The following is a 21077-nucleotide window of genomic DNA, read 5'->3' on the forward strand; positions in this document are numbered from 1 at the left end:
TTGCAGCAGCAGTAGAGCCAATCAGTTCATCTAATTAATCACTTATGAAGCATTTATTTGGCTAAAAAGGAACCCCCAACTTAAACCATCTAAAGGTAAAGGGACCCCTGACCATTAGGTCCAGTCGTGACTGACTCTGGGGTTGCGGCGCTCATCTCACTTTATTGGCTGAGGGAGCCGGCATTCAGCTTCCGCGTCATGTGACCAGCATGACTAAGCCGCTTCTGGTGAAACCAGAGCAGCGCACGGAAACGCCGTTTACCTTCCCGCTGGAGTGGTACCTATTTATCTACTTGCATTTTGATGTGCTTTCGAACTGCTAGGTTGGCAGGAGCAGGGACCGAGCAACGGGAACTCACCCTGTCATGGGGATTCGAACCGCTGACCTTCTGATCGGCAAGCCCTAGGCTCTGTGGTTTAACCCACAGCGCCACCCTAATATATCCATCACAAATGTTATATCTTAAATGAGGCACCCCCCCTTATCCCTCACATGAGAGAGAATGCCTCTCCCATGGCACACCTATGCACTACTTTAAAGGGGGGGAATATATCCAACAAAGTTATTCCATTAGCATAATGACTTCTCCTTTGTGCAGGCAAATCTCCTCTCCTCACCTCCCCGCCTCATCTGTTCTAAAGATACCCCACCCTTTGGAGCAAACTGGGGTGGGGATACAAAATATCATTGAACAGGTGGAAATTCTTAAGCTAATGGTACAACTTCATTGGATATAGCCCAAAGGAAGTTATGCTTCTAATTTCAAACATGCTATTTTTAACCATATGCAAATTTAATCTATAGCAGGGGTGGGGAACCAGTGGCCCTTCAACTCCAAGGCCCATCAATCCCATTCAGCATGGCCAATAGTGACAGATGAAAGGAGCTGTAACCCAACACTATCTGGTTCTCCATCCCTGGTCTATAGATCAATCAATGAATCAACTCATAATATTAAATCAACTGAAATTTCTTTAATTGGAATGCAGTCCTGCGGAGTCTTCATGAGGAAGGGAAGCAAAGTCTCTCTCAAGTTAATGACATATCATGTGAAGGAGAGTTTAAAAGACCATAGTCTTCAATTCTGAGTTATATCATACTCAAAACGTATCAGGTTCAGCACAACAATTTCATTCTCAAATGCTTCAACAAACAAGCTTCCCAACACTTTTTGAGGTTCGCCTCACATTGCTGGTTTTTGAGCAGCAGTAATGAGTAATGCGTGATGCCCTCCATCAACAATGATGACACAAATCTGGAGATGAATCAGCAATGCATTAAAACAACAACAACAACCAACCCACCTGCAGCTGTGTGGGGTCTCAAAAACAGAGTGCCCTTCCTGACATCTTTGCCCGAAAGAAGGCAGCTGAGAAGTGGTCTTGCCACATGACAGGCAGTTCTAATATCTTTCCAGCGCTGAAAGCCAGAACACACTTCAAATGTTTTCCATGAGAAAATTCCCAAAAGGATTCAATTTCCTGAAGCCATGAGTTCCAAAACGAGACTGCTGCCAGCATCATTGGCTATCACTGCTTTCCTCATTGTTGAGGTCAAGCTCACCCAATGAAGGCACTTCTGCGTCTGCATGACCCTCCCTTGCAGCAATCCTGCTATCACAGCAGAATGGCAGAACAAAGCATTAACACACGTACACACCGTCTCATATTACCAGGCTGCAATTGCAAAAGCCAGCAGAATGTGCACAAATTGATTCCTTGTGACCATGTTAGCTTTCCAAGTCACTTTTTGAGATTCCCTTTTCAAATTTGGTTGTGGTGCTTAACTGTTTGAGAGAAGGAAAGTTTGCCTGCCTCTGAGAAATGTGTCTAACTGTAGAAGAACGAACAAAAGCAGCTAAATGTTCCCAAATTCCTCCACCCTACCCTGCTGTGCAGTGACTAAAGCCTATCCAACACAACCTGTTCTCATCCACTGTGCTTCCCACCATCACTAATATGGCATCCAAAGCCCCACTTTGAGGAATCCTATTCCAGGGGACTAATCATATTAATTGGAATTGGCCTCCTAGAATTATTACATAGGCTTGCAACAAAACCTTGTATTTTTTTCCTGAGCACAGGTAGGCCATGTACTGAAAGAGAAACATTTATACATAAAACAAATCAGATTGAGTAAACATGAACCCCTTCTCAGACATGCTGCTCTCTGCCATTTTTGCCTCCAGCTGAACACATGACACTATACTATGAGTAGGGGATCTGTGGCCTGCCAGATGTTGCTGGACTCATCAGCCCCAGCCAGCATCGCCAATGCTCAGGGATGATGGGAGCTGTAATCCAGCAGCACAGGTTCCCTACCTCTGCAGTGAACTATTTCAACTTGTGAACTGCCCTGAGATCTACAGGTATAGGGCAGTATACAAATGTAATTAACAACAACAACATATTTAGCAGTCTTCTAATTCCCAACACTTGCACTAAGATGACAGAACAGAAAGGGGATGAGGGGAAGGAGGAGAGGAATGGGGGTTAGAGGTAATAACACAGCTCAAATCAATTTTCCTTTAGTTGTGCTTAGTTATATCCACAAAGGAGCTGGATTGCCACTCCTCCAACATGGAAGTTCAGAGGCAAGGTGTGAAACACAACCAACCCATCCTTCAAAGCCAGGCCATTAGCCCCAGGGGATGCTGTCTGCAGGATCACTCAGCAAAGTGGCAGAGGAAAGAGAAGCATTAAGATCAAAGCCCAGCTTCATTTGAGACCAGTGGTCAGGAAACGCATATTCACAAGAGACTTATCCCAGCAGAGAAACAATTGCCCTGTTACTCCCTTTATCTCCCTGCCTGCAGGATGTTGCTCCTACATGTGAACAATCTGCAGCTGTCATTAAGCAGGAATGGATAAGGACAACTGGCAATAATTTGTACAATAGTGGTAGGCCCTATTCAACCACAGCAACTAAGGAAACAGCTGGAGATGCTTATTTATATACTGCTCAATTTATGTTGAGGTTAATCTATACAACCGTGCATGTAAATTTAGGATTTGTACACACAAAATCCCACCAAATGAGTATGATCCCAGGGACAAAAGAGTTAGCTTGTGTGCAGGAGAAAAGTATCATGTGAGTTGAACCCGTGATTCCATTTATTTGAGGGCAACCAGAGTAGAAACTGAACTTTTAATCTTCCCCTTTCATTTCTTATCACCACCAACCTCAAGCTAGTCTCTTTGTGTTTCATCACTGCTCAGAGAAGACCACAGGACGAAAGGGAGAAACATGGTAAGAGGAAGGAACATTTGGCAAACCCTCACCATAATCAACTCCCGCCCAGAAACCTATGTCCCCACTGTGGAAGGATGTGGGGATCCAGAACTGGCCTCCACAATCACTTACGGACTCACTGTTAAACCGTGTTTATGGAAGACTATCTTACTCGGCTACGAGTGATTGTCAAAGAAGAAGGTTTTTCCTAGCTGAGGAGAAAGGAAAATGTGAACTTCCAGACACTGCTGGACTACAATTCCCATCACTCCTTGGCTATGTTTGCAGCAACTGATGGAAGCTGGGGTCCAGCAAAATCCAGAGGGCCGCAGATTCCCCACACATTCTCTAGCCAACGAGGCATTTACCAGCAATTCTCTCAGTGCCAGAGTACTTACCACCATATTATGAGAGATCAACAGAGTTCCGGGAATCTTCCTGCTCTGCATGCAATGAACTATTAGAAAGCAAGTTCCAGAACTCCTTTCTCCTCAGGAAGCCATTGGTTCATTCATTGCCTGGGACACAGCCAAACTCTGGCCTTGTTTGTGTTGCTCCCTAGTCTCGATCAAGGAGTTCCTTCCTTGCTTCTGCTTTCCTGCATCCTTATTCCACCAGCTCCTGGCTGGCACTAGCCTCTTCTTCTGTACAGGCCGGTCTAGGAATCTGTCCCAGAAATCAACTGTCTCCGATGCCACCAATCCTACCAGAGCTTGTAACTTGAGCAACCTATGTGACTGGCTGCCTACAGTAGTGTTTACACCAAGGCAAGTGTTGGTGAGTGGGCTGTGTATGAGCACGATACAAATGTGGAATCTGTTTTGTGCAATACCAGAAGCAGGACTGACCCTAACATTGGGAAGAGGGAAGTTGTTGCCTCAGAAAGCAGGGGCTGGGACACAAGGAATGGTGGAGATGATAAGCAGCACTGGGTGTGCCACTTAGCCCACTCTGTGCCCCCTAAGGTAGAGAGCCCTGTTCTCAGACACAATGGATGATGCTATCCAATTTACATTGCGGAAGTAAAATTCAACTGCAAGTCCAGTTAGCTTCTGTATGTATCTTGTCCTATACTTGAGGTGGCAAAATATCTTGGGCTGGCCCTGACCATAAACCCACATTTAGATAACTGTGTCCGGTTGGGTGCACCACACCATCTCTGTGCAAAGCTACTTGTATTGCCATGAGATACTGGGGAAGCTTAAAGCAGCAGCTGCTGCTTCATATCCTGGGATACTTGCACACCAGCCCATAGCCTGATATAAGAGATTCTGTCTCAGTGAGAATAAAACAAATGAAATCAGCCTGCCAGCTGCAAGGCCAATGTTCTCTGGTCAAACCACAGGCATGCTGAGCAGCCTACACAAGCCACACAGACGCAGTTGTGCACAGTGGCCTTCTGTGAGGAAATTGTCTCCCATGGGAGTAAGAGGTCAGCTAAGTTTTTATCTGACTGCACAGCACCCATCCCAACCAGCAGTTTAAGATCCTGGTGCTTTCTTCCAGGCTGTAAACACTGCCCTTGCCCACTGCAAAATGCAACAGAGTATTTCATATATGCAAGGATTGGTCACGTTCTTTGGCTAATCAAAGATCTCTCAACCCTGCTCCAGTGAAATACAGTAGAGAAAATTGCTGAGTCACCATTCAGAATTATAGCTCCAGGATTAGCTTTTTCATCAGAGATGGGGAACCCACAGCCTTCCAGATGTTGCTAGACTACAAGTTCCATGATCCCTGAACATCAGCAGTGCTGGAGGGGGCAATGGGAGCTAGAGTTCAACAACAGCTGGACACCTACAGATTTTTCACCCCGCCCCTGTTCTACACAAAGCAGAATGCATTTCCTCTATTTATTATTCTTATAACCCACTCTTCCTTTAGAAAACTCTGAGCAGTTTATACAAGGCTCTCAGTGCACTCACTGATCCATACCCACTTAACTTCAACAATGAATGGTTTATGTCAGAAGTGGCTAATTCATAATTCAGGAACCTAATCTGAACCCCTCCCCACAAGCACATTTTTCTGATCCTCTCAAGACCCCACTGAGTTTGGCAGTGGCAGCAATAAGGTGGAAAAAATAGAGGAGACACAGCACTGGGGTGGGTGAAACCCAGCATCCTGACACAGATGCAAATCACTCCTCCCTGGTCATTAAGACTGATCATTTGATCAGTGGAGATGGAGTAATATAATTGCCGTTGCTCATCTGCCCCAAGCTACGTGCAAGTGAAAGTGGCCCCACCCATCATTGGCATGCGGCCCCCAGAGGATTGGCCAAGGGTAAGGGCAGCCCTTGGTCCAAAAATGTTGGCTGTCCTTGCTTTACATGAAGTTGTTAATGATTGCCCATCCAGGCACTGAGACTTGGTTCACATCTTCTTCACTTTAGCAATTGTATAGCAATGAATGTGCCCACAACATTAACTAATCAGGGCACGTAGCATGGATCTTGTAATGCTTTACATTGACCTTGCATAAGTACGGCATCAGAAGAACCCTCAGCACTTTAAAAGCCAACACTGACTTCCTACCATTGCTAATATCTGAGTCATCCCAACTTGCCTTTTCAAGGAACAAAAGTCCCAGTTTCTTTTGGTGATCATCAAATCCAACCAAAAAGAAAAAGGCCTCAGCTAAGCTGGTATCAATCCAAGACACCCTCTCAGTGGAACATTTGTTGCCCCATGTGGCTACAGAAAGAGTGAAATCAAATGCCAAAGATGACTGGTTATGGATGAATCAAGGAAGAGAAATGCTGGCTCTGAAGCACGTAATTCACCTCTGCCAGCCCAGGCAAGGACAAGAGCCGAACAGCACTTCCTGTGATGCGTCTTCAAGTTGCAAGTAGCAAGAATTGCTAAATACTGTAAACAAGAGGCTTGCATCACAGCCATAGTGAAATGACAGTACCGATCACTCATGCCTGATGAAAGTGCACCAACGTGGCCAGGGATGCACCGATTACTACATGAGTGCCGACTTGAGACAGCTCTTCCATCCCATCAATCAGTGGGATGTGGGCTGAGGCAGTCACAGGAACAGAGTTATCTGGGTAAAGGCCAAGTTCTTTTGCAGTAGGTTCCTCTCAGAAATGCAAGGAGGTAATGTTATAGAACTGCATGGAACTGCCTTGTCAAATTTCAACCAAGATTCATCGTTTGGAAAATGCAGTGTGGTATTCAACTAAGATTTACTCAGTAAAGACCTACTAAAATTAATAGACCTAACTTCGTCGGGTTCATTAATTTCAGTGGGTCCATGCTGAATAAAATTTAGTTGAATACCAACCCCAGACTTCAAAACCTCACAAATGTGTCAGTTCCCCACTTGAAGCCTCATTTTTCCAGAACAAGGAATTAGGTGAATTAGCCAAGATAAGAGAGAAGAGGAAGCAGTCAAACGTATTCTGCAGCACAACATACCAAAGTCCAGCCACACTGCTATTGTTTTAAAACTTTCTCACACAATCCTTCTTGAAAAAAGTCCTTTTGGGAAAGCAGGTTTATTGTGCAAGACCTCCCAATCAACTATAATTGCATGACCTAAATTTGCCAGTATGCAATTCAATCCCACCCAAAATAGTAACAGTCCGGAAGCTCCTATAGATAGGTACAATACTTTTGGCCAAAAGAAACATACAGTAGGGTTAAACTAGATGAAATGTTGGAGATCTGATCACAAATCTCCTATGTCTTTGCATATCTTTTAAAGATAGCCAGGGTGGGGGTGAGGATCTGGACCTTGCAGGAGGAGGTTAACCTTTTCACCCACATTACATTTTCTAAATGTAAACCAAGCCCCAACCAAAGCTACCATCTGTCCTGTTATGGAGAACACACTAGCATTCATTAACTATCACTAACAGGAAAAATGACAGCGGTGGAGCAGGGGAAGTATAGAGTGTATAACAACTGCAGATTCTCAGTGAAAGAGTGCAACACTCTCCATCAGCCATCTATCTCCAATGATCTGGGGTGGGATGCACTGCATGCAGTAGCATATTGTCTTCCTCCCCTCCCAATTCTTTCAGGAATATTTCTCCTACTGGGCTATGTTGAGTTGTTTCCTCTTCTAGGACAACACAAAGGATGGTGGGCAATGCAAAACATCATTGTTAACTTATAAACATCTCTAGGAGCTGCTCTTCCTGAAGGACCCCCAACTGAATGCTCTAGGGAGTGGAATACAAAGACCCAGGAGTCCTAATTTTGCAAGGGCTTCCTTCCATTACTGGGGATCAGATGACCCCAGTCACCAAGACCAAAGTTAGAAGAACTTTAGAGCCAACAAAGATATTGCATGTGGATATATATTACACCCCAATATTATTTTTAATTTTTTAAAAAACAGCTTGGTGAAGAGTATTAAAAGAACTGGCAGATGTGATCTCAGAACCACTGGCAGTCATCTTTGAGAATTCCTGGAGAACAGGCGAAGTCCCGGCAGACTGGAGGAGGGCAAATGTTGTCCCTATTTTCAAAAAGGGGGAAAGAGAGGACCCAAATAATTACCGCCCAGTCAGTCTGACATCAATACCAGGGAAGATTCTGGAGCAGATCATTAAGCAAACAGTCTGTGAGCACATAGAAAGGAATGCTGTGATCACCAATAGTCAGCATGGATTTCTGAAAAATAAGTCATGTCAGACTAACCTGATCTCGTTTTTTGACAGAATTACAAGCCTGGTAGATGAAGGGAACGCAGTGGATGTAGCCTACCTTGATTTCAGCAAGGCACTTGACAAGGTGCCCCATGATATTCTTGTAAAGAAGCTGGTAAAATGCGGTCTTGACTATGCTACCACTCAGTGGATTTGTAACTGGCTGACTGACCGAACCCAAAGGGTGCTCATCAATGGTTCCTCTTCATCCTGGAGAAGAGTGACTAGTGGGGTGCCACAGGGTTCTGTCTTGGGCCCGGTCTTATTCAACATCTTTATCAACGACTTGGATGATGGACTCAAGGGCATCCTGATCAAATTTGCAGATGACACCAAACTGGGAGGGGTGGCTAACACCCCAGAGGACAGGATCACACTTCAAAACGACCTTGACAGATTAGAGAACTGGGCCAAAACAAACAAGATGAATTTTAACAGGGAGAAATGTAAAGTATTGCACTTGGGCAAAAAAAATGAGAGGCACAAATACAAGATGGGTGACACCTGGCTTGAGAGCAGTACATGTGAAAAGGATCTAGGAGTCTTGGTTGACCACAAACTTGACATGAGCCAACAGTGTGATGCGGCAGCTAAAAAAGCCAATGCAATTCTGGGCTGCATCAATAGGAGTATAGCATCTAGATCAAGGGAAGTAATAGTGCCACTGTATTCTGCACTGGTCAGACCTCACCTGGAGTACTGTGTCCAGTTCTGGGCGCCACAGTTCAAGAAGGACACTGACAAACTGGAACGTGTCCAGAGGAGGGCAACCAAAATGGTCAAAGGCCTGGAAACGATGCCTTATGAGGAACGGCTAAGGGAGCTGGGCATGTTTAGCCTGGAGAAGAGGAGGTTAAGGGGTGATATGATAGCCATGTTCAAATATATAAAAGGATGTCACATAGAGGAGGGAGAAAGGTTGTTTTCTGCTGCTCCAGAGAAGCGGACACGGAGCAATGGATCCAAACGACAAGAAAGAAGATTCCACCTAAACATTAGGAAGAACTTCCATGTAAAATCTTGGAGTGTTAATATGTTGTGAGAAGTGAAGGTGACAGGGTTTGTGTGACTTGGTTAAAGGTAAATTAAAAGAAGAATGTTAAAAAGGATAAGGGGTTATGAACAGAACATTATTATGTCATAGTATATAAGATGAGATATGGATTAAAATAAATGGAAAATCGGGACATAATAATTAGAAGAATGTAAAATTAAGTAGGGCTAAATAAGGATATGAATTTGCTGAATTGGATTAGAGTAAAGAGGAACACAAAAAAGGGGGATGTGAGGATGTCAAGACAGAGGGGTATGGAATTTCATAATTTTAAGAATAAGGGTTTTTTCTCTATTTTTCTTTTTTCTTCTCTTTTTTTTGCTATATAATTTTGTTTTTCTGTTGTATTTGTTTTTCTTGTGAATTTTATGTATGGAAAGGATACATTTTGAAATGATGAATTCTTTGTTTTGTAAAATCTCAATAAAAATTTATTAAAAAAAAAAAAACATTAGGAAGAACTTCCTGACAGTAAGAGCTGTTCAACAGTGGAATTTGCTGCCAAGGAGTGTGGTGGAGTCTCCTTCTTTGGAGGTCTTTAAGCAGAGGCTTGACAACCATATGTCAGGAGTGCTCTGATGGTGTTTCCTGCTTGGCAGGGGGTTGGACTCGATGGCCCTTGTGGTCTCTTCCAACTCTATGATTCTATGATTCTATGAATGATCAGGAAAGGAAAACCAACTTTGGCAGGGGGCAGCAACACAAGGATGCTTAATCCTTTCCCTGCCAGCTCATTTTTCCACCACTAGCACTTTTACCCACACACAGCTCTAAACACATGTTAGACCCACACCTTCTTCAAGAGACTAATAATTTTCTTGGTGCAACTTGTTTAAGGGAATTCAAAACGTCACTTAGGAATAGCGCCTGGTTAACATGCAGTACTGTCTCTTTTCCTCTTTCACACAAAATACATAAGAGTTGAAAAGGAGACTTAATAAATACGCAAGAGGTGAAAAGAATCTTGACACTGTACCAGGGTAATTCACTCATAGGAGCAGTGAGGGGCAGAGGCATTGTACTATAAAAGGGAAGCTGTACCTAAACTTTAATTACGCTTTCACCTCTTGGTGCATGGGGAACAAGCTAAGCATGTTAAGGGTTCATTAATCTATACAGTGGTACCTCAGGTTACATACGCTTCAGGTTACAGACTCCACTAACCCAGAAATAGTACCTCGGGTTAAGAACTTTGCTTCAGGATGAGAACAGAAATCGTGCTCTGGCGGCACGGCGGCAGCAGGAGGCCTCATTAGCTAAAGTGGTGCTTCAGGTTAATAACAGTTTCAGGTTAAGAATGGACCTCCAGAATGAATTAAGTACTTAACCTGAGGTACCACTGTACTAACTAATAGTCTCAAAGAGCCATCTCAATAGCACTCCAGGCCTTCACCATAAGCCAAACCAACGAAAGGCGCCAGGAGAGCTCAATGACGCCTCATCCTCGTGGGTGATCCACCAGAGGGAATAAAAGTTTAACTTTATCTAAAAATATCATTCACTGTTTGTAAATAGACAGCCCATAAGAAACACCCTGTTTCACTCATCCCCAGCAAAGGTGTGGGCACAGGAAGAGTGACTCATCTGGGGCACTAAGTAGGGATAGAACTGGTTTCGGCTCTAATCCCAACGTTCCTCCCCCAGAATTCATCACCCATCAATTCCCCCTCCCCGTTCCGTCACACGCCTGACACTCTCTGCCCTTAGACCCACAGCCAGAGACCGCAGTAGATTCAACAGCCACAGAACCTCCCCCATCACATCATGACAGCAGAAAATGCCACAGAACTTCCCATGCAGGAAAGAGAAAGCAAATCTACAGCTTGGCTTTTTCCTGCTGAACTTCTCCTGTGGAAATCAGTGAAGCGTGAGCACTTAGCTGTGCTCTTCAGTTTTCACTGATTTCAAAAGGCAGATTATATAGTTTCTGGGCAGCATCCAACGTTTTTACCGCAAGGCCCCAGTTCTCTCCCTCTGGGCTCTTGCTTCCTCCACATTGTCCATCAGCTCACTGCTCTTTGGAAAGTATTCCAAAATTCCACAATGCGCTGTCTGTTGAATCCTTGTTAACTAAATGCAGGCTCCTCACAGGTGTCAGCAACTTTTAGCAGGGTTTGATGCAACTCCCTGGCAAGGCTCCTAATGCAGACCTGCAGCAGGGTTTCTCCTAGGTCAAGGAAAAGAAGGGAGGCTGACTTGGGACCCTGGATTGTTCTTAAGGAGGCAGGGGATGGTTAAATCACTGTGCCTAGATACAGTAAATACAGGACACTATGCAGTATGTGACTGGGTTTAAGCTGTAACAGTTTGCTTTATACTTATTTACACTTACACAGAAAAATGGCAAATGGAGGAGAAAAGAGAATGACTGAAAAGCAGGATTTTTTAAAAAAAATAGCGAAAAGTGGCTGGAACAAGAGAATATAGGAACCATCCCACTGTCTGGAAAGGTCACTCCCGGGTTCACAATGAAAAGCTATTTTTAAATGTTGACAGCCAACGAAGGGAGCGTTGCCCAGAGAGATCCAGTGAGAAATTTAAACTTTTCATGTAGTTGGGATTGGGTACAGGGGCACCCACCCCACCCCACCCAAACCCAAATGGAGGAAAGAAAGAAAGAAAGAAAGAAAGAAAGAAAGAAAGAAAGAAAGAAAGAAAGAAAGAAAGAAAGAAAGAAGAGGGAGGAGGAGGAAAGATAGCCCAATGAGAACTGAGCATGCTCAGTGGGCATGGAGTGCTGGGCAGAGGAAGGAGAGACCACCAGGCCAAGCGGGTGGAAAAGAGTGCCTGCAACTCTCTCCATTTCCTGCAACACCCATTAAGAACTAAGACAAACCCTCCCTCCAACAGTCACTGTGGGTTTTCCTGCTTTGTGCTTCTCCCTGCCTTTGCTCCTCTACTGACACAGGTATCTGGTTATAGCTGCAGTGTGGATATTCACATCTCCCTGAAGGTTTTAGTCAAACAATTATTATTATTAAAGCACCTGTATTTAAATGTTTGTTTGATGCCTTAATAAAAACCTATTTTATTTTTTGATGGAAGCATGTTCTGGGTAACAGTGAGGAGTGCCCTTGTAGCACAGATTACAAGTCACAGGAAGTAAGAGGTCCATTTTATTCTGCACTGGTCAGACTCCATCTGGAACACAGTGTCTAGTCTTGGGTGCTGCACTTTAAGAATGGTATAAACAAATGGGAACAGGGCCAGAGGACAGCAACAAAGATGCCCAGTGGTATGGAAAAGAAATCCTATGAAGGGACTGGGTACCTTTAGCCTGGAGGAGAGAAGACATGAAAGGAGGGAGACTCATAATAGTACTCTTCAACCCCTTGAAGAACTGACACACAAAACAGGGCAAAGACTTGTACTCTGCTGCCCAGAGAACAGGATTTCTTCCAATCACCTTAAGTTACAAGCAGATTTTGGTTTGATATCAGAAGAAACTTATTGAACGTTACAGGATCTTGACAGTTACCTGGAGGGATGGTGAACTGTTCTTTACTGGAGGTCTTCAAGCCAAAGATGAACATCTGTTAAGGATGCTCCATTTCTGGATTTCCTGTGTTAAGCTTAGAGGGACTACAAGACTTCTTTCAACTCTGTGGTTCTATATGTGTTTTCGAATGACCTGTTTATTGAGTATTCACCCTGTTTACAAGGAGAATAGACAACCTTGGCTGTGTAATGAGCATTCATTCTGACTTATTTCTGGGGAGGAAAAATGACATTGTGTCAAAGAAAGAGTTATCTCACACTTTCCAGTGGACTTTACTGTTACTTTCCTTATCACAAACACTCTGATCTTTTTGGGGAAGTAGGCTTGTTGTACAAGAGTTCCAAGTCAGCTTTAATCCTAATTTACTGGCATGTGGTTGAATCCCACCTAACATAATGACAGTTTAGAAGCATGGTACAAGGACCAGCTAATTAGTAAACTGCACAGCTTGATAAGGAAATGGAAGGGAAGTGATTGATTGTCACAAGAGCCACCTAATCAGTGCTCTGCCATACAGCTGGTTTCTCTAGAAATAAATAGGAAGAACTTATTGCTCCTAAGTCTGATTCAATTTGAAAGTTTGCACGTGTCCTAAAAGTGGAAAATGCGAGTCCATAACTGGATCACCTTTCAATGAAATTGCAAATAGGGTTGATGGCTCTCTCCGCTGTCACTGACAAAACATTCTGTGACTACCACCACCAAAGGGGTGGGGGCTTTTTGCTGCACATATATTTTGAGACCCAGGAAAGTGACACCTGTTGAGCTCCTTCTGGTTGGCAAGAAACTTGTCAGATTAAAGGGGGGGAAACAAGTTGACAACCATAGGTGATACAATGCTAAAAACAATTGGCCTCAATGTAACCAGAGAATAATTTTCAGTGTCCCAAAAGCAAGAGCGCTTTATTATGCAATGTTTTCTGTTGCCTACTAGTAACCACTAGTCCCTGCCTCTTTGTACTGAGAAACTGTTTCTCTTTCTCTCTGGATTTCAGCAGATGCTTCTTACAAGGTCACAGTACTTCAAAAATGAGGAATGCTGCTTTTTTCAAAGCTCCCTCCTACACAATTATCTAAGTTTATCTGAGCCCTTTCTCCCATGGCACCTGGCTATCCTAGTCTGTGCAGAAATTTCTGTGCTTATCCGAGGACAGCTTCTGTTCCCTAGTCGAGGAAGTCTTGGTGAAGACTCTTGCAAAAGAGTTCTTAGTCTTAAGCAGAAAGCTATGAGAAACCAACAGCTTGGATTGCAGACATTAATAATGAGGGGTGGGTCCTCCATGTCTGGCTTTCCTCTCACTCCGGAGGGAGCGGAACACACAGACACACAAGCATATACAGCTCTCCCATCTACAAAGTAGGTCACTGGCTCAGAGGCAGGAACAGCAAGCCTGACCTTTGCCTAGCTAGGCTTGGGGCTGGAGGGGCACCTGCTTGCGGAGGAAAAGAAACCGGTGCATCCTCAGCCTTGGCTTGCACATGGAATTCCAGCACTTCCTTAGCTTGAGGACAAAGCTCTAGTTCTCTTTGTCGAAAGGCCATGTGTCTCACAGGTAACCAAGGAGCCCCAACTGTGAGGCAGTTTCACAAGAGTGACAAGCGGTGAAAAGAATCAAGCCAAGCCATGGGTACTGGAGAAAGGCCAAAGCTCAATGGTAGAGTATCTGTTTTGCAAGCAGAAGATCCCCTGTTTGATCCCTAGCATTTCCACGTAAAGCAAAGAGAGACTCAGTGCTTGAAACCCTGGAGAATTATGGCCAGTCAGTGTAGACTTAGATGGTCAAATGGTCTGACTAAGGTGGTTTCCTATGTTCCCATGAACCTAAGTTATTCAGGCACTACCCAAAAGAAAAGAAAAAAGTGCTTAATTCCCACTTCGATCCTATAGCAGGCAGGAAGTAGCACAATAAAGACTAAACTTTTATTGGTTTTATTGTGATTATTTGTATGGTTTTAAATAGATTTTATATACGTATATAGTTTTACTTCTAACAATGTTTAATTGTTTTTTCTATGTTTTTAACAGTTCTCATTTTTATATGTAAGCCTCCTTGAGTCCCATCAGGGAGAAAGGTGGGGTATAAATATAACAACCACCACCAGAATAATAATCTAAATGATAACAACTATTATTACTACTACTTTCACCTGCCCTTCACCAAAAAGATACAGGGCAGGTCACAGTAATGCAAAATACAATTTTTATAAAACAAAACAGTTTTAAACAGATATGTGATACCAGTCAAATTATTTGCCTTTTGAGTGGAGGGTTTTTCCTGCAGAAACAGCCAGTATGGGGGACCTAAATCTGAGCAGGACTTGGGAGCGGGCTCTTCACCCTCTGCCACACCCTGGAGTCACAGATCACATCTGGAGCCCCACAAGTGCAATTTGCACAGAGAAAAATATCCCATTAGAGAGAAAGCTAAAACCCTGCCCACAGCCCACAGCCCACTGCAGGGTCCCCATCAGAATACCACACTAGACATTTCTACAAGAAAAATCCTGCACTCAGTGCAAAACCAAGTGATTAATGCCATGTGTAGTTTGGCCCCAAGACAGAAATGTCAATTCTAGAATACAGAAAAAAGCCAGTTTAAAAATGTGTTCCAGAGAAGGAAAATTCTACTAAATTTTTCTTATCCTGCTCCCCAGAAGTGTAAAGTTTGACTATTTAAAATAAAATAGAAAACAAAATGCAAACAGATAATACGTTATTTCTAACAGCAGCAAAGGATCTAACTAACAGAGGTATCATTTCCCAGTTCACTCTGCTATGAGCCTCTTGGAAGAGGGAAAATCCTACCACATAGAGAGAAAGCTGGCTCTCTGCTGCTCCAAGCTGTGATATGAACAGGAATATAAAGCAATCCAGCTAGCTAGCTAACACCCTTTCCCTCCTGTCAGTAGGCCAGGGCAGATTCAGGCTAATACTTTGGCAAAGAGCCTAGAGATTTACAGTTGACACAAAACAGCAGAAAGGAAGCACTTCATTGAGACAACACAACCTCTTGGAATCTATATCGATACAAACTTGCAGGGCTGGGCTCTCCCAGGGGAACACATAACACAATAGGGTCTTATGGTACTGTGGAAGCATGTTACACAAGTCATCCTGCACAGCTTCTTCTGAGCATCATCCTTGCCCTCACATTCTAGGGTTACTGGCTCCTCCCAAGACAAGCTGCAAGGAACTTTCCAGAAAAGATCAAACTGATTTAAATCACATTTCCTATTCTGTAATCCATGTACTCTCCCTCCGTACAAATATGAGCACTGTTTGGTTGCTACTATATCAATTAAAACATCTCAATGTGCAAATAAACACGGACTTTACACTAAGAGCAAAATCCAAAACCTTTCATCCCACAAACTATTCCTGCTAGGAGAGAAAGTAGCTACAGTTAGATGAGTAGATTTTTGTTTAGCTCTGTGTACACATATGCAAGGACACAAGGCAAGATCATGCACTTGAAGACTACCTGTCTGCAATGTTCTGCACACTTATATGGGAGTAAGACCCGCTTATTTCTGAATCGTAGTTGCAGGATCAAGAGATAAAAAGTGCACAGCACTTTCACTAGAAAGTGTTGGTAGTTAATGGGCAGAACACTGTCCATGCAACAGAACTTCATCTGGAGGGCCTCAGGTTCCGCAGCCCTGGTTTATGGAGTCTAAGGAGATCTTTCTGCTTTTCCCTCTAAGGAAATTATGCTAATGGCAAATGTGAACTCATACTGGAGTGACTGTTTCTCACAGTTCAGCACAAGACGACAGCTGCACTGCACCAGCAAGGAAGGTCACAGAGCAAAAGTGATTTTGTCAGACTTTGGTCATCAATCCCCCTAAACAGATGTGGTGGAGTGCTTAACTCTACAGGCAAGAAGATGGACGTGGGGCGAAAGATGGGAGAAGGGAAATGGTATCCTAAAACTGGTATGCAAGAGGTGGGGTGAGGCGGTTGCCTAGGACGGTGGATCTGCCTGCACACCCACACAAATGCCTGCCTGCCGCACACCTCTTTTTAGTCCCTTGCTCACCGCAGACAGTGTGTGTGTGTGTGTGTACAGCAGTGTGCATGCATCGGCATGCAGCATTTTCGGTTTTGTCTAGGGCTGTCAAATGTCCTGGGCCAGCCCTGTGGCCAGATCCAACAACCTTATCATCCTAATCTTGCAAATGTGGTGAAGATAGAAAAATGTGTATAGAAGCCCAGGACATTTTGCTGCTGGAGGTGAATGACAAGATAACGCACATACAAACCCCAGTTCCATGTACAGCAGCTACCTGGGCTGATCTTCCAACAATCTTAACATTCAACACTTTGCAAACACAAAAATTAGAGACAGCCACTGCTTGCAGGTCTCCTTTCACAAGCACGCATAAAAGGTTGCTGATTCTGAATGCTGATTTCTCATATCACACTGGAATATCAAACCTTTTAAAAAACAAGATATCAGAGTCAAATGCTATCATAACACCATCATGAGTCACTTAAAGCCATCACAGCATCTAATTCCCAGTAAAACACATCTGTATGTCTAAGTAGGGGTTAATCTTGCCAATCCATGATGTGGCAGATCAGAGCAATCTGTCTCTGGACTGCCAAATCCTTAGGGAATTCGAAACGTAACAGTTTTGTGAGACTGATACCTCAAGCTAATGATGGAAGAAGAACCTCCATGATCCATAAAAATGGCCTGTTCTTTAAACCAGTCATCCCAGCACAGGTGCTGCAAACCTCAACTACAGCCACTCAACTGGAAAATTGCTCATGAATGGAAGGTGAGATCAAGTGGCTGTGCATATACATTTTGCAGAATAAGCAGCCTTGCCATTTTAAGTGTTCTCCACAGATGAACAAACCAGTTTTCCAATGAAAGAGATAAAGCAGCAATGCAGGCATCACCCACAACAGAAACATAATATTGCTAAAGCTACAAACAAATTGTGATTATGAAGGATGTTTCACAGGCTATTTCAAAAGGGCACACAAAGCCTGCCAGACTTGACCCAGGAAAACTAGCTTTGAATCTTCACTGTACTATGAACTCATAGACCCTCTCTTCAGTCTCAGTTCCCAAATGCAAAAGTACCAATAATTCTGCTCTACCTCTCAGCAAGGAGATAATTGTTTAAAATGATAAACTACTTTGTCCAATTATATTTTGATCCATTGTACATTTACAGAAGTAAGTCCCATTAATCAAATGGGACTTTATTCATTAAATTCAAATGATTCAATACCACCCTTCCATCATACCAAAATTCTAGGCAGTATTTGCAGCATAAAAAACACAATTAAACAGCAGATAAAATTTAAAAGAGACTACAACTTGCACAATTAAGTCAATAAAATCTATTAAAACATCTGAGTATTTATTTATTTTTAATTAGGGAGTGCTTTGCATTTAGAAACTAGCTTGGTAGCCAGAGGTGAGGTAAGAAGGAACTGGATGCAGGAATATGCATGGAATTGCATGCAGATGGGTGTGCAGGCTGGTGGAGGAGGCACAAAGTGCTTTGTTTCTCCCTATGTACCTAGAACAAAAGTGTAGTGGGTTACTGCAGGAGGGACAGCACTATCTCCATCCCCTTTGCCAGTCTGCAGCACGGTGGTATTTTTTATTTTATTTTTTTAAAAAAGGTTTTACAGACTAGCAACTTTTGTGGGTTTATTTACAAGTCTGGCTGCCAAAATGATAGCAGTGTTGGTGCCAGGTGATCCTCTTTGAAGAGTGCATTCCATAACTAGGTTGTCACTGCCAAGAAAGCCCTCTCCCTTATACATGGTATTTGCACCTCTGATGGAAGAGGAACATGGAAAAAGTAATCAGCAGATCTTAAAGAATGGGAAGTTGAAATGGGAATAAATACTGGCTTATTCCCAAGTAAATGCATATAGGCCTGCAATTTAGACAGCAAATAACCTTACCTGTTTCTGACATTGGTAATCTTCAAGAAGATGTACCACCACATCACCTCAAACCTTGTAATGGGTCAAAAATATATAGAGAGAGAAAATCTGACTTTCCAAGCCAATCCAGTGCCAACTCCATCTCCCCTATATTTCTTTTAACTGACAGGTGTACATATGAAAAGAAAGAAAAAATATTTCTGCATTTTTTGAAAGGGCAGAAAACTTTCACATCTTTTCCTGTAAAAAGCTCCCAAAACCAGGAAAAACCTCAGTACTTCCTCTGTTATTTGAAAGCTCCACACAGCAAAACAATATATCTTTCCTACCAGCACAGTATTGAGAGTTGCAGTTGCTAGCATTTGTCTGCTCTTCACATTCATAACTGCAGCCTAGTATCCAGGCTCACAGATACCCCCTCAGCAGGCTGAAGAATCTGACAACTCAATAAAAGTCCTGTCCCTTTTGACCCCTCAACCAGGCTGTTGCGGCATTATTCAAAACTCCTGATCCAACATTTTCCTTTTGTTTCTCTATTAGGAAAAGAACCATTGTCATTCTCTCCTAAATATAATAAAAGGTCACAGGACACCATTACTCCATTTCCTGGTTTTGCTGTGAAACTGCTTCAAAACAGTGCAGGGAGGGAGGGGGGAATCCACTGTTTAGACACTTTGACTCTCCTCCAACCCAAACCTTTTGAGTTTGCACAGATGTTAGAGCAAAGAGTGTTGGCTTCACCTTCACTCAGAAAGCTGTCACCTGCCTCCATTTAATCCAGAGTGATAAATCTTCCTCAGAGGACACCAGCATTAGTATTTCAGAAAGGATTCTGGGGAATCTGAAAATCCCCACTTTAAACATTTGTTCAGTAGACCATATGGCAATCTTGAACCACAAGAATAATAACACATATGGCATCCTAAAATGCTATAGTACTAGGGTTCAATATCAGGGTAGACTTGGGATACATTTTCCATTTTGGCAACCCCAGTAAGAAGAATTAGCAAAATATTCCTTTGACAACAACACTGTGGTGGTCAGTGACTTCTTATTAATTTGGGGCTAGATGCACAAGCAAAATTCCAAGTTCCCAGCTATACTGGAAGGACAGAAGGCATTCCTGGAGAAATCAGTCAATTTTTTCCACCACCAACCTGCACTGACAGCAGAGCTCACTACTATCTTTGGGAGAGGTGTGCATGGGTGTAAGACCAGCATGGTACACATGTGAACTGTCAGGGCTCAAACACCACAAGCACATACAAATTCCCAAATTAGCAAGGCATATGTGTGCCCTGATTATTTAGGATAGTCAAAAGACTCATAGCAAAACATTTTCCTTTATAACACCCTATTTGGCTGCCTGAACTGGTAATACTTCAAAACTGAGCAATTACAATTAAGCTAATATAATAACTTATGAAGAAGGATCAGTCCAGCATCCTGTTTCTCACAGTGCCCAAAAAGAAGCCCACACAACATGACGGCAGTAGCCTTTTCTGGCCATTATTCTCCAGCAAGTGATATTCAAAGTCACAGGGTTTCCAGTCCTGGAGATATTAAACAGCCATAATGACAAGTGACCATTGCTACTCTTATCTTCCATTTATTTGTCGAATCCCCTCAGACAGAATCCAGGCTGGTAGCCTTCACCACATCTTGTGACAGTAAATTCCATCGTTTATGCGCTGTGCAAATTAAAACTTCCTTTTGGTACTATCATTAACAAGTACTGTTATTATGTATAAAACACCAGTTACGCACCCTGTTACACAGATTATTTAAGAGCAGCAAGGCAAACCAGCTTACAAAGGCATCCCAAGTATCTGCCAAGCAGCCACCAGCATTTTATCTGGGCATGTTTACGAACCCTGAAAATCGCTATCACTCTCTTTCTCTCTCTGAAACCCCGGCTTGCAGGGAAGGCACTCTGCACACGCTCAGGCGCCCTCCATTTATTCCTTCCCATGGCTCCTTAACACTCACGAGAGATTCCGCTTGTGAGGAAGGGTTCAGCTTAAGCCCTACCAAACAAACCAGACCCCCACAGAGAAGAAAACGCCTCTCTGTTCCCTGAGTGTCTAGTCCTCACGGCCTCTCCCAACGGGGGGAGGGAAGATCCCTTGGGACCGGGAGGGGTGCCGGCCCCAACCTTTCCTCAGGCAGGTCAGGTCCTCTCATCCTCCCGAGGCCTCGGTGTCCCAGAGGGGAGATAGGGAGGCAGGCAGCGGCGCCCAAAGCGGCTCTCCAAGGGAGCAATAACCCGGAGGGCGCCTCGCCAGCCAGCTCCAAGCCAAGGCAGGCGATACCTCCAAGGGGTCCCGAGGCAGAAAGCCCCCCACGTCACCCACTCACCAGCTCCCATGGCGGCAGCGGAGGCACCCGCGCTCCCCACCGGCCAACTGCACTCCGGGCTCCTCGGCTCGCTCGCAACTTTGCAAGCAGCCACCAGACGCGCTCTCCGGAGCTGGCACATTTGGCCAAGCCCCCATTGGCTAGTGCCTGCGTCGCTCTGCCCTCAAGCCCCGCCCCCGCCTCGCCTTATATGGACGCCCGCTTACTCTGCTTCTCTCTCCCCCCTCCCACCCCGCGGTACACGTGGGCGCCGCTGGCCCTGCCGCGCTGCCGAGGTGGAGGCTCGGATCATTCTGGCGCGCTGCGCCCCTTTTTGCAGCGCCGCGCCCGCCCTCGTCTCCCCCGGGGATG

The 21077-nt window shown here is 44.0% G+C and overlaps 1 protein-coding gene across 1 annotated transcript in view; it reads right to left on the minus strand.

The window, feature by feature from the left end:
* Positions 1–20833, minus strand: part of DENND2C (DENN domain containing 2C) — a 58740-nt gene extending 37907 nt beyond the window's left edge. Inside the window, exon 1 of the mRNA XM_053393559.1 lies at positions 20727–20833. The gene's annotated coding sequence lies outside the window, so the exon portion shown is untranslated. The remainder of the gene's footprint in view (positions 1–20726) is intronic.
* Positions 20834–21077: the final 244 nt, after the last annotated feature.

The sequence above is a fragment of the Podarcis raffonei genome, chromosome 6 (genome assembly GCF_027172205.1).
Source record: "Podarcis raffonei isolate rPodRaf1 chromosome 6, rPodRaf1.pri, whole genome shotgun sequence".
Taxonomy (NCBI): domain Eukaryota; kingdom Metazoa; phylum Chordata; class Lepidosauria; order Squamata; family Lacertidae; genus Podarcis; species Podarcis raffonei.